Consider the following 13708-nt stretch of genomic DNA (forward strand, 5'->3'; position numbering starts at 1 on the left):
AAAACTTCAATCATGCTTTAACCAACCCTAAACCATCCAGATTTAAACTTCACACACCCTTTTTATATATGGTTTTTATGCAGAACTTTAAGTTCAACATTTTAGTGTTTTAGCTCTTGTGTGTCATGAACATTCAAACAAAACATAACTAGAACAAGATGGAACAAGAGTGTGAAGAGACTTACTACTAGCACATGGCTAGGTAGGAATCTAGAACAAAAAAAAATGAAGAGAAGAAGATGGTGAGAAGGACTTGAACAAAGCTTCCTTGTAAGCTCTTCCACTTGCAACTTCTAGGAATCAATTTTGGAGCTTGGAATGGCACTTGAATGTGTTGAAGGAGAAGATATGAGGGAGATGGTGGTGGTTTCGGTTATGGGGGGCCGAAAATAAGGAAAGAGAGTGAGTGAGAGAGTGTGGTTTAGTAATGATGGGTGATCTCAAGGACCAATGCATGTAAAGATGCTCTTACACCATGAGCCACCCTATCCCTGTGGTCATGATTACTTATCTCTTGGCCAACCATAATCAAGATTACAAGAATATTATCTCAACAAAATATTTGGTGAAGATTTGGCTGAAAAATCGGTTGGGGGGGGGTAAAGTGAAAGTTTTTGTTAACTAATAGGTATTAAGTTAGAAGGATAGGGGTATTTTCAAGAATAGTGGGTGTATGTCATGTTTACATGGTGTATGGGAATTTTTGTGACCAAAATTAATTTAAAATGATAAAATAATATTTCTGACAATATTTTCGTATCTCGGGTAATGTCCGGTTGTTCAGTCGGATACTGTTTCGTTAATTTGTTTAATTGTTCCGTAAGGCGTCTTATACCTATATTTTTGTAACGAAATTAATTCCTAACACATAGGAAAATATACCGGACTATTTAGTAACTTTTCTGTATACTACTAGTATGCTAACACGCACATGTAATTATAACACAGTAATCGGAGAGCAGTTAAATAATTCAACACAGTCATCAAGTACTTTTATTATCATTAATAAACTGTACGGTTACATGTAAATTTGAGGGTTGTCACATTCTCCCCCTATTAAGAAAATTTCGTCCCGAAATTTAGCACGTGGTTACTGAGAAGCTAGTTAAGTTGCGTTGGTTTCTTAGTTTTCCTGGGATGTCACAGCGGCTGCGGCGGCTGCTGATGCTGCGGGGGTTGAGGAGGTGGCGGGTATTGGTACCCATAGGCCGGGTACCCAGTCTGCCAGGGAGCTCCATAGGGCCCTTCAGGATGAAGAGCATTGTAGTTCACCGCTACAAGATATGGGTCAACTTCGGCGTAGTTGTAGTTAGTATGGGTTGGCTGTTCAAAAGGGTTGTACGCCGCTGCACCGGCATATGAAGGAATTGGGTTATCTTAACCCACTGGTGGTGATTGCCACTTGAAGGCCCACCCATCTGTGGGTCTTCATATAGTGGCGGGTAATGATTGCCACTTGAATACTGAGGAGTGCTGAAATGAAATCCCCCTCGCACGGACATCCATACTCCTGATCTCCTATGCCTCGGTGGCTTCGGAGGCGGTTGCTGCTCTGGCAGCAGTGGTGGTGGTGGAGTGACCGCTACAAAACGTGAATCCTCCGAGGGATCCTGTTGTTGCTGCTGCTGAGACGGGTTGTAAGAGGGAGTAAACACCCAGTCGTATTGGGCAAACCTTGCCTCATAGCTGTCTGGACCACGATAAGGTGATCCATGAAAAGACGACCCATCCAAAATCTCGATGGGGTGAGTCGGTGTCCCAGATGGTGGTTCGGCGGGATCCAAGTCATCATCCATCTCCATGTCCTGGGCTTCAGGGAAATGGTCTTCGGGGCCCAATGGCTTATGAACCATTGGTTCTTCAATCTGATTTGCCGGGTTAAACCGGCTCTGGAAAAATGGGGTCGGGTCTTGAAACGCATGGTGTGACCCCGACCGCTGCAATGATAGGTAAGAGTGGTGCGAATCGTTGGGCTCGTTCTCTGATTGCGGCCCAAAAGAATGATGGTAAGAGGGTGATGAACTTAGCGAGACAGATCGCCTCGCGGGCTCCAAATATGTCCTCCAATCCTCTTGAGGACTTGTGCTCATTGTTGCAGACGGAGTTCGCCGGTGGGAAGGTCCGGCCTCATGATCGTGGCTAGTGAATGGCGCCTTGCGTCGTCCTCCTCTTCTGAACCTTGGTGGCATTTTGTTGAACCTGTCAAACAACAAAATAAACAACAAAGAAAAACAATAAAGGACAAAATAAAATGAATTAGGATTAGTCCTAAGTTCTTTGTCTAGACTCGGAAGTCGAGGAATGTGCAAACTATGTCATTGAGATTGAACACAAAAGGCTAGTGTTTAATTCACTCAATGTTGGCTCTGATACCAACCTTTCACACCCCGATATTTCTACGTATTACCGGTGGGCCCGGTGGGGAGTATCGTGACGTAGTTGATATCATCATAGTCAAATTATCACAGTTTAATGCACAGCGGAAGCTAAAGATAATAACATTACAAACCGAATGCCAGTAATATCAATTATTACAAAAACGGTTGTAAGGGATCCACAGGCGGATCAAAGTTAAAAGGAACATTATTCAACAGATTTATAAACATCTAAGCTTGCAAGACTCTTTATTGATGCTAGGAGTAGCCAGCCCATTTCGATTAGTACCTGCACTTAACGTTTTTGGAAAATACGTCAGTTTTCACTGGTAAATAAAATTAATTGACTCATTTTGAAAATGTTTAAGAAAATTGATTTGAATGCACAAGGCACAAAATATCTTTTATAACTTGGGATAATTATTTAAAAATAAACTTGTTAAAGAATTACATGTTTATTATAAGTTCAGTAGCCCAGGCTGAATACCGGTTAAAGATTAATAGACACACACATTAATATATCCTACAGCGAGTTATTCTCGAACAAGTAGGTATATCATTTTACATACGCACCGGCAGGTGTATGCCTACACCCCGTGCTTAAGTCGTGGCCATTTCAATGAATGAGCCGAGGATATCCAGGACATGGTCATTAACCCCCCAAAGGCTTAAAACAAACAAAACAGAATAAACGGGTTATCTCAATGATTTAACCTTCATACGATTAAAAATTCAATACCCGACCAAGCGGTATTTTATATACCGTACCCCAAGCCTGTATAAGGGAAAATAAGTTAAAAGTATTTACCTGAGCAAATTATACAAATTTATCCCAGCCGTACAAATCAGCAAGTGCAAAGTATCTTTTACTGGGCTCCTAAATCTGGAACGAAGGTTTTAATAACCTGTTAGATTCCTAACGGGTCTTACTTAAGTTTAAACTTCGACCGGTTAGTTTTAAAGAAAGGTATACGGTTCAAAACGCAAGATTAAGCGAATACCGGATTAGAATATGGTTTAGACCCGACAAGTATGAAGACTTTTATAATATGGGTAAACTAAACACATTCTGAATTTTGAAGTGAAAATGATAAGGTTTGACCCGTTTCGGTTAATTTATGCAAACTAGTTACATAAACCGCACCGAACGTGAAAAATGCATAACGGGTAAACAAATGAGTCATGAACAGGTTTTCTAAGTTAATATGCCTTAAATATGTTGTGATATCAGTATGATACCTTCCATTATGCCCAAAACGAATTTAAACTCAAATTAAGCCCCGTAGGGGTATTTTGGTCATTTTAAAGGTTATAAAAGAGATTAAGTATTAATCTAAGGTTCAGGTCTGAAATGATCAGTAAAAATAGTTAATTTAATAAGTTATATCAGTAGGGTATTGCATATATGTGAAATTTATCATTTATAACCAAACTATGCACCGTAGGGGCATTTTGGTAATTTCACATAAGCTTTAAAGGTCAAATTTGGAAATTTGAGTTCAAAACATTTTCTTACTATTAAAGTATAAAAATTTACTTGAAACATCAGTAGATATTAAGTCTTATATGCCAAAAATAGTTTTAACCCATACTATGCGTCTAAAACGCGTAAAAGTCGGTTTGAAGCAATTTTCAGGTTATAATAGGAAATCTGAGTTTTTGATCAGTTTATAAAGTTCAAAATATTTTATTTATCATATAAAATTAGTAGAAAAAAGTTTGGTATCAAAATTTTATGTAAAACTCATTTTATTAGCAAAAAGGGTATAACCGACAATTACCGAATAAAAGCAAGAACCCTATGTTATGCTCAGTTTAAAAATAAATAAAAATCTTCAAAAATCCAAAAATATTATATTACATCAGTGGGTAAAAAGTTTGGTGTCGAAATTTGGGTTTAAATAGGCTTTATGCTAAAATACCGTTTAAATAAATAAAAAAGCTTTCAATTTACGCTATTGAGCATAACTCCTAATTTAGACCTCAAACTGATGTCCAATTTTTAGGACATGTTTATAAATTAGTAACAAAGGTTTTTGTCCTCTCACATTTTCAAAAATCTCGTTTTAAGGTCAAAAGGGCATAATGCTCAACTTTTAGGCATATAACGGAAACATGCAAATGAATCGGATAAATTCGGAACCAAGTTGTATAATCTCAGAGGGTTATACTAACCTATACCCCGATCCTAATGGAACTCTAAGGCATGTCTAAACTAAGCTAAACTGGGCCAGAACTGAAAGTCAAAGCAAAAGTCTACTTTTGCGACTTTCGGTTCCGAACCAAGCCTAAACTCAAAATTGTCGGATTGAACATGCTTAGACATGTTCTTACATTAATTACCAAGTTATATAAGTGTTAAAACAGGTTTTATAGCTTCTACATTGCTAATTATGAATTTATTTGTAAAATAGCTTTCTGTTGACTTTTTAATATTAAGTTTGACCCGACAATTGACCTAGTTAGAGTGGAAATCAGAGGGTGCCCTTTTAAGGGTTTATTACCCACAAGATTACCAATTCATAGCCACTTTCAATTCGAAAAATGACTGGACCATTAGTGATTAATCACTAAGTCAAAGCTTAATTACGATACGTTTAGGTCATTAAACTAATAAAACACGAATTAGAAAGGCTAAGAATGCTTACAAAGGCTCTTAGCACGAATTAGGAGCTTGTGGAATCTTGCTTGAAGTCCAGAGAGCTCCAGAGAGTGAGTTATAATGATTTTGTGAATGAGCAAGTTCATGGTTGCAACATAAGGTCCTTATATAGTGATTTAGATGCAACAAGATTACTCCACACAAGTCTACAAGTTTTTCTTGATCATCCCAGGTGTCCCCTATGCATGAAAAACCATTGGAGCAGCCCCTGAATTCGAATACCAGGCCTTTAAGGCGGCGCAACCTGCTGAAACAGACAACTGTGCAGATTTTCTGCATCTACAGGTCTTAGGCGGCCCGCGTAAGGATTGGCCAAGGCCTTACGCGGCCGGTATGAGGGTCTGATCCGGTCACAAGTTTGTCAGCTTTGCACATTTGGTCCCTGGTCCTTCTAAACTTGCTTTTAACTTGTTTTATTGCACTTTTGACCCTCAAACTTGACTTTTAAGGGGCTCTAAGTCATAAACAAACTCTGTTAAGTTCCCGATTAGTTATACGATCACTGAAAAGTCCTGAATTTCAACGTTGATGCTTTTAACCCCTCACTTACGAATGTTAACGTATTTTCTTCATACGATGTCGAAACCTTGTGAAACTTTTATTACTTATTCTTGGGAGCATAATTAATCGTTACAAAGCTTCCGGTTCGCTAAAAAGGTCACTCAGAGGTATAACTTAATCATGTTGACACATTTAACCCTTCCGGTTTGGAAACTTTCACTTTCTTTCATAAACGGTTTCATACGATTCATGTTTCATTCGTTTAAGGGTATAAACATCGTATAGGGTTGTTGAAAGGCAAAATTATCAAATGTTGACACTTTGAATCCTTCTACACACATACTTTCTTTGTTTGTCAACTTTAGTCCCTCTGAAATAATTCCTTACATGTTTAAAGTCCAAGACACGTGTCGATATTATATTGGTCGTGATTTTACGAGGTGTTACAACAAGCTAACCAGGTCAGCGAAATTCATCTCTGTGATGAAAACTGCAAGTTGTGCAAGGAAAGGAGCAATAGTGTATATGATTTCTATAATCGTTAACACTAAAGGAAAAGAACTAAAAGATATTCCTGTAGTATCTAAATTCTCAGATGTTTTTCTAGAAGAGTTACCTGGATTACCGCCTGATAGAGAGGTTGAATTTAGAATTCACCTAATACCAGGGATGGCACCGATCGCCAAAACACCATATCGACTAGCACCAACGGAGATGCAGGAACTGAAGAAACAATTGGATGAACTTCTTGACAAAGGTTTTATACAACCTAGTTCATCGCCATTGGGAGCACCAGTTTTGTTTGTTAAGAAAAAAGACGGATCAATGCGTTTGTGCATTGATTACCGAGAATTTAACAAGGTTACGATTAAGAATCGGTACCCACTACCGAGAATCGATGATCTGTTCGATCAACTTCAAGGAGATTGATTCTTTTCTAAGATTGATTTACGCTCAGGATATCATCAATTGAAAGTACAGGAAGAAGACATTCCTAAAACTGCTTTCAGAACAAGATACGGTCATTATGAATTTACTGTCATGCCATTTGGTTTAACCAATGCCCCAGCCGCATTTATGGACATGATGAACAGGATATGTAAACCATACCTGGATAAGTTCATAATTGTTTTTATAGATACACTTCTAACATTATTGAGAAAAAAGAAGTTTTATGCTAAATTCTCAAAATGTGAATTCTGGTTACAAGAAGTGCAATTCCTTGGACATCTGGTTAATCATGAAGGAATTCATGTGGATCCCACAAAAATCAAGGCGATTACCAAATGGAAAGCCCCTGAGTCGCCAACGGAAGTAAGAAGTTTTCCTGGACTTGCAGGATATTATAGACGGTTTATTAAGATTTCTCTAGGATAGCTATTTCATTAACCAAACTAACCTGCAAATAAGTTAAGTTTGAATGGGGACCAAAACAGGAAGAAGCCTTAAGATTCTTAAGCAAAGGTTAACCAACACACCCATACTCGCATTACCAGAACGAGCTGAAGACTTTATAGTCTATTGTGATGCGTCTAAGTTAGGATATGGATGTGTGTTGATGGAACGTCAAAAGGTTATAGCTTATGCCTCTAGACAACTTAAGAAACATGAAGAGACTTACACAACCCATGATCTCGAGTTAAGAGCCATAGTTTTTGCCCTTAAGATTTGGAGACACTATCTATATGGAAGTAAGTTTGTTGTCTTCACGGATCATAAGAGTTTAAGATATATTTTTGGGCAAAAGGAATTAAATATGAGATAGAGATGCTGGATGGAAATTCTTAGTGATTATGATTGTGATATCCAGTATCATGTAGGAAAAGCTAATGTGGTAGCTGATGCTTTAAGTCGAAAATATCATGAAAAGCCGAAACGAGTACGCTCTCTTAAGTTAAATCTGCAGATAGATTTGAATGAGCAAATTAGATAGGTACAGGAAACAACATTCAAGGAAGATGCTGAAGGTTTAAAAGGAATGATTAAGGAATTAGAACAAGGATCAGATGGAATTTGGAAGTTCCATAAGAAAAGGATGTGGATACCTAAACAAGGAAAAACCTACGCCACAGAATTCTAGAAGAAGCCCATAAGTCTAAGTATACGATATATCCCGGTAGTGATAAGATGTATCAAGATCTAAGAAAGAATTTCTGGTGTATAGGAATGAAAAAGGATATAGCCAACTATGTTGCTAAATGTCTGACCTGTTCACAGGTTAAAGCTAAACATCAGAAACCCTCAGGATTATTGCAGTAATTAGAAATGCCAATATGTAAATGGGAATTGATAACAATGGACTTTGTTACCAAATTACCCAAGACACGAAAAGGTAATGATACAATCTGGGTGATTGTTGGCAGATTAACTAAATCTGCTCATTTCTTACCAATGAAGGAAACTTTCAGTATGGAACAGTTAGCCAAATTATATGTAAATGAAATAGTTTCATTACATAGAATTCCTTTATCTATTGTATCTGATAGAGATAGTCGTTTTACTTCTCATTTTTGGACAAGTTTCCAAAAAGCAATGGGAACCACGTTAAATCTATGCACAGCTTATCATCCTCAAATGGGCGGACAAAGTGAAAGGACAATACAAACAATGGAAGATATGCTTAGAGCCTGTGTAATTGATTTCGGAGGAAATTGGGATGATCATTTAAAATTATTAGAATTTTCCTACAATAGCAATTATCATACTAGCATTAATGCTGCACCTTTTGAAGCACTTTATGGACGAAAGTGCTGGCTCCAGTCTGTCGGGTAGAAATTGAAGAAAAGCAACTATCTGGACCAGAGATAGTGGAAGAAACAACCGACAAAATTTTTCAAGTCAAGGAAAGACTAAAAGCAGTACGAGATCGTCAAAAGAGTTATGCAGATAACAGAAAAAAACCTTTGGAATTTCAAGTAAGAGATAAGGTATTGTTAAAAGTTCTCCATCGAAAGGAGTAGTCAGATTCGTTAAAAGAGGAAAGCTAAGCCCCAGGTATGTTGGACCTTTTAAGATTATTAGTAGGATAGGACCCGTAGCTTATCAGCTACAACTACCAGAGGAAATGGTAGGAATACATGATGTGTTTCATGTATGTAATCTCAAGAAATGCTTAGCAGACGAATCATTAGTGATACCTCTGAAGGACATAGAGGTAAATGAGAAACTTAAGTTTGTAGAGAAACCTATTCAGATTGAAGATAGAAAGATCAAGAATCTCAAACATAAGAGACTAGTTCTGGTCAAAGTGAAATGGGATTCCAAGAGAGGACCACAATACACTTGGAAGCTCGAGTCAGAAATGCAAAGGAAATATCCACACCTGTTCCAGTAGACCTCGAGGACGAGATCTAAATCAAGGTGGGGAGGATATAACAACCCTCCTAAAACCATTAACAAAACCCTAAACGTTCCTAATATACCCCGTATACGAGAAACGGACCCTAATAATCTTAATATTTATAAAATCAAAAAAAATATTATAAGTCTCTTGCGGGGCGCGACCCCCTTGAGAGTGCGAGTCGTGGGCCGCGACAGCGTGTCACCAGGCGACACCCTGATACGCCACGTGTCCCGTTACGTGTTGAAGCTAGATAGGTGAGTCGACAAGGCTAGGGTCTACCCTAGTAGCCTCGCGGGCCGCGAGAAAGATAGAGGGGGCTTCGTGGACCGCGAGCCCCCTCTCGTCAGCCCTATAAATAGAGGCTTTGGCCTCATTTCTCATCGTTCAAAGTTCTAAATTCTCTCTTAACTTCTGTTAGTCAAAACTCTCGGGTATTATACCCCTATAAAGCGAAGCTCTGCCTTGTTGTAAGTATTATAACCCCCGATCACGTATTTGTTACCCTATTCGATTGATCTAGGGCTCCATAACGCATGTCAAGGCTCTGCCTGACTCAGTCATTGGAGTCTTGTCCCGTGTTACACCCGATTGATCTATCACTCCGTAATGCATGTCAAGGCTCTGCCTGACTCAGTCATCGGTTAATATGATTTGGGTTATCTTACTAACACGTGTGCATTGTTTAATTTTTATTAGGTAATAACCAGGAGATTCATTATGAAGCTTTAGTTTTACCTAAGTAAACAATGTGAGTACATCTTACTTTTTGTCACTTTTTACCAAAACCTCAAATGTTTTCAATTATACTTAACAATGATTGAGTCTATGTATCCTACAATTAATGTCGGTATGTTGGGGTTTTGTATACATCATTGTAATCCATTACTATTGGACAAAGAGTTAGCCAATGAGTAACATGACCCACAAGTCAGGTGTTGACGGTACTGAATGAGTAACTGTGTAGATATAAACCTTGTAATCACTCTCAATACTGTAAAGTTATGAAAGCTGTTTTGATTAAACTGGGATGCACTCGCCAGTATTTCTTGCTAATAAAACCTTTCTAAATGCGTTTCAGGTAACCTTAATGTGAAGCTAATAGAAGCCAGGTGGAGAACAGTGAAGGCTTGGAAAAGTGGCTATAAAAGTTACCTAAATAAAAAGAAGTTTTGTTTTTAAATAAACTAGGGTTTATCCCTATAATTGTATTGTAATGGAAACTTGGATTTTATTCTATTTATTTATTATAAAAAGTTTGGTGTTTTAACTCGGATAAAATATTTCCTAACTACAGTCCTGATTTCTCATTTCCGCTACCAAATTAATAAACACTGATACCACCCGCTCTACATGATCGCCCGCGGCCGCCCGCCTTCTGGGGCAGGGATCGGGGGTTGCGACATATAACAATATTTTAAAGATCTCTATAAAAAACACTACGAATAACACTGCAAACCACCATTCAGCATATATATAACACCATTCAATAAGTATATAACACTATTAAAGACACTGTAGTATTGATGATGACGATGATGATGATGAAGGAATGATGAATCTACTATATCGATGATGATGATGATGATGTTGATGATGATGATTCGAGATGTAAACTAACGATGATGATGATTCGAGATGGATTGATGATGATGATGATTCGAGATCTTCGATCTGGAGAAGAAGGAGTATTCGAATACACAGATCTGGAAGAAGAAAGGTTGAAATTAATCGCTACATTCGTCGGAGAAGCTGTTAATCGAACTGATTGTTGAAGTTTGAAGCATATTCATTGATTCGATCGTTGTTTGAAGCTGTTATTCGAACAGGTTGTTCAAATTTGAAGTGTTAGGGTTTTAAAGGAAGCAACAGATCGTTATTTGAAGCTGTTGTTCGAAAAATCTGGAAAGAAGAAAGAGGATTCGAAATTGTAGGGATTTAATTTACAGTTTCCTATTTCAAAGTGGATCTAAAAGACTCTATTACCCGTACAATTTTCAAATTAGTCCAAAAATAAAACACATTTTACAATTTGGTCCCTATTGATCTCAACCATTAGATCAAAGATCTAATGGCTGAGATTCTTTCTTACCCTTCTCACACTTTTTGTCTTTTTTACAAGAACCTCAATCTATAAATATATATATATATATATATATATATATATATATATATAGGGGAAAGTTAACGTACAATATTCCTTAACATGCGATGATACGATATGAAATTACGCATGTTATAAAACTCAAAACCCTAATCACGCATGAACAAAACCATAATCACGCATGAACAAGACCATAAATCACGCATGAACAAAAATCATAACCATGCGTGATTATGGTTTTTTGTTTATGCGTGATTAGGGTTTTGAGTTTTATAACATGGGCGTAATTTCATATCGTATTATCGCATGTTAATGAATATTGCATTTTACACTTTCACTATATATATGTATAGGGAAAGGGTAAAATGAGAACCACCTTGAGTTCTGAGAAGCATGAGAACTAGGCCTTACAAAAGGTTTTTTTAAATATTCTCAAAATTCTTAAAATATCACTTGTTCCAGAAAAAAAACAAATAATAAAAAAAGTCGCATGCAAAATTTTACATTTGGTGTAAAAAAAAAATTAAATCGCCATAAACAAAATTTACGTCAGACGTAAACAAAATTTACATCCTGCGTAACTATCGACTCGATATTTTTTTTGTTTTACAGACGTGTTTATAATATTTTCATCTACTTGTGGCCCACCTCCCGTAGGAAGTAGGAGTTCTCATGGTTTTCATAACTCGTGGTGGTTCTTAATTGAACTGAATCCTCTCTCTCTCTATATATATATATATATATATATATATATATATAGGTAGAGGATCCTGTACAAAGTCCATCTTTTGTAAGAAGTGTAAGAAATAATTTGGGAATGACAAGTGTCCCTCATCTTAATTAATTCAAAAGGATATATTAGTAATTGTACATTCTTGTCAATTAATTGATTTCCAATATAACTGAAAAAAAAAATAATAACTGGCGATGAGAATGTTTAGGGATTGATTCGAATTTTGTATTTTTTTTGCAAGATCCAATGCGATTGTTATCTACGTATCATTCTTAATCAATTATAAATACAAGAAGTCTTATGAAATCGCTAGAGACAATACAGTTGTTTAACTTCTGCGCCCTTCTTCGATTCTGGTGTTAAAGGGTTATATACATATAGCTTCGATCTTGAATTGGTGTTTTAATGTTTTTTGGATTCCAGATAAAACACCATGTCTTGAATCATAGTCATGGTGTTTTAAAATCTGGGAATGTTTCGTATTGATTGTCCAGATGTTAAAACACCATTGATGTAATCACAATACAATGTTTTCTGGATTCCAGATAAAACACCATGACTTGAATCATAGTCAACGCCTCCAGATTTTTAAAACACCACACCATGAACAATGTCTCTAGATAAAACACCATGACTTGAATCACAGTCAATTTATCCAGTTGTTTTAAAACACCACGCCATGAATCTGATTATACAATGTCTCCATATAAAACACCATGACTTGAATCATAGATGTTTAAAACACCACACCATGAACAATGTCTCCAGATAAAACACCATGACTTGAATCATAGTCATGGTGTTTTAAAATCTGGGAATGTTTTGTATTGATAAAACACCACGCCATGAACAATGTCTCCAGATAAAACACCATGACTTGAATCATAGATGTTTAAAACACCACGCCATGAACAATGTCTCCAGATAAAACACCATGACTTGAATCATAGTCAATTTATCTTGTTGTTTTAGAACACCACGCCATGAATCTGATTATAGATCTCTTTATGATAACGTATGAAGAATATGCAACCAAAGACCTCCCTACAATTAAGGTGAATCATTAATTCCGATATTTAAGGAAAAAAGAGTGAATGTAGGTGTTTTTGGTTGTGTAGGTTACGGTTACCATATTTCAAACATTGAAAAAGACACTATTGCCCTTCAATTTTACATAAGGTCCCTCTAATTAAAACACAATTTACATTTTTATACCCTATTGATCTCAACCATTAGATCAAATATCCAATGGTTTAAAACACTTCTTACCCTTCTCACATTTTAAACACTTTTTACCATATCTCTACCCTATATATATATATATATATATTGGGGGCTGCTAAAATAAGAACCACCTCGAGTTGTAAGAACCGCGAGAACTACACCCCACGGGTGGGCGTTCACCATGATTTTTTTTTACAACTAGATGTGTGTATTATAAACACAGCCGTAAAAAAAAAATTTTAAACGTCGTGGCCGAGGGGGTAGTTTTTTACACCACAAGTTTGGTGTTTTTAATTTTTTTTCTTTTTTCTTTTTTTTTTCACCAAACTTGTGGTGTAAAAAACTACCCCCTCGGCCGCGGCGTTTAAAATTTTTTTTTACGGCTGTGTTTATAATACACACATCTAGTTGTAAAAAAAAATCATGGTGAACGCCCACCCGTGGGGTGTAGTTTTCGCGGTTCTTACAACTCGGGGTGGTTTTCATTCTAGCGGCTCCCTATATGTATATATATATATATATATATATATATATATATATATATATATATATATTAATTAAAGTATTTTAAATAGAAATTGTTTAAATAAATAGCATCGTTTAGCTTCGCAAGCTTATTGGAGCTTGATAAGGAAAGCCGAGACTTGTTTATTATTAGCCTCAAGCTTGACTCAATTCAAGCTTCTAACAAACCGATATCATGTAGCTCACTCACGATTCATCTCGACTCATTTGCACATCGTAAAAGAGCCACACAAAGGACAAAAAT

The sequence above is a fragment of the Helianthus annuus genome, chromosome 2, assembly GCF_002127325.2.
Source record: "Helianthus annuus cultivar XRQ/B chromosome 2, HanXRQr2.0-SUNRISE, whole genome shotgun sequence".
NCBI lineage: Eukaryota > Viridiplantae > Streptophyta > Magnoliopsida > Asterales > Asteraceae > Helianthus > Helianthus annuus.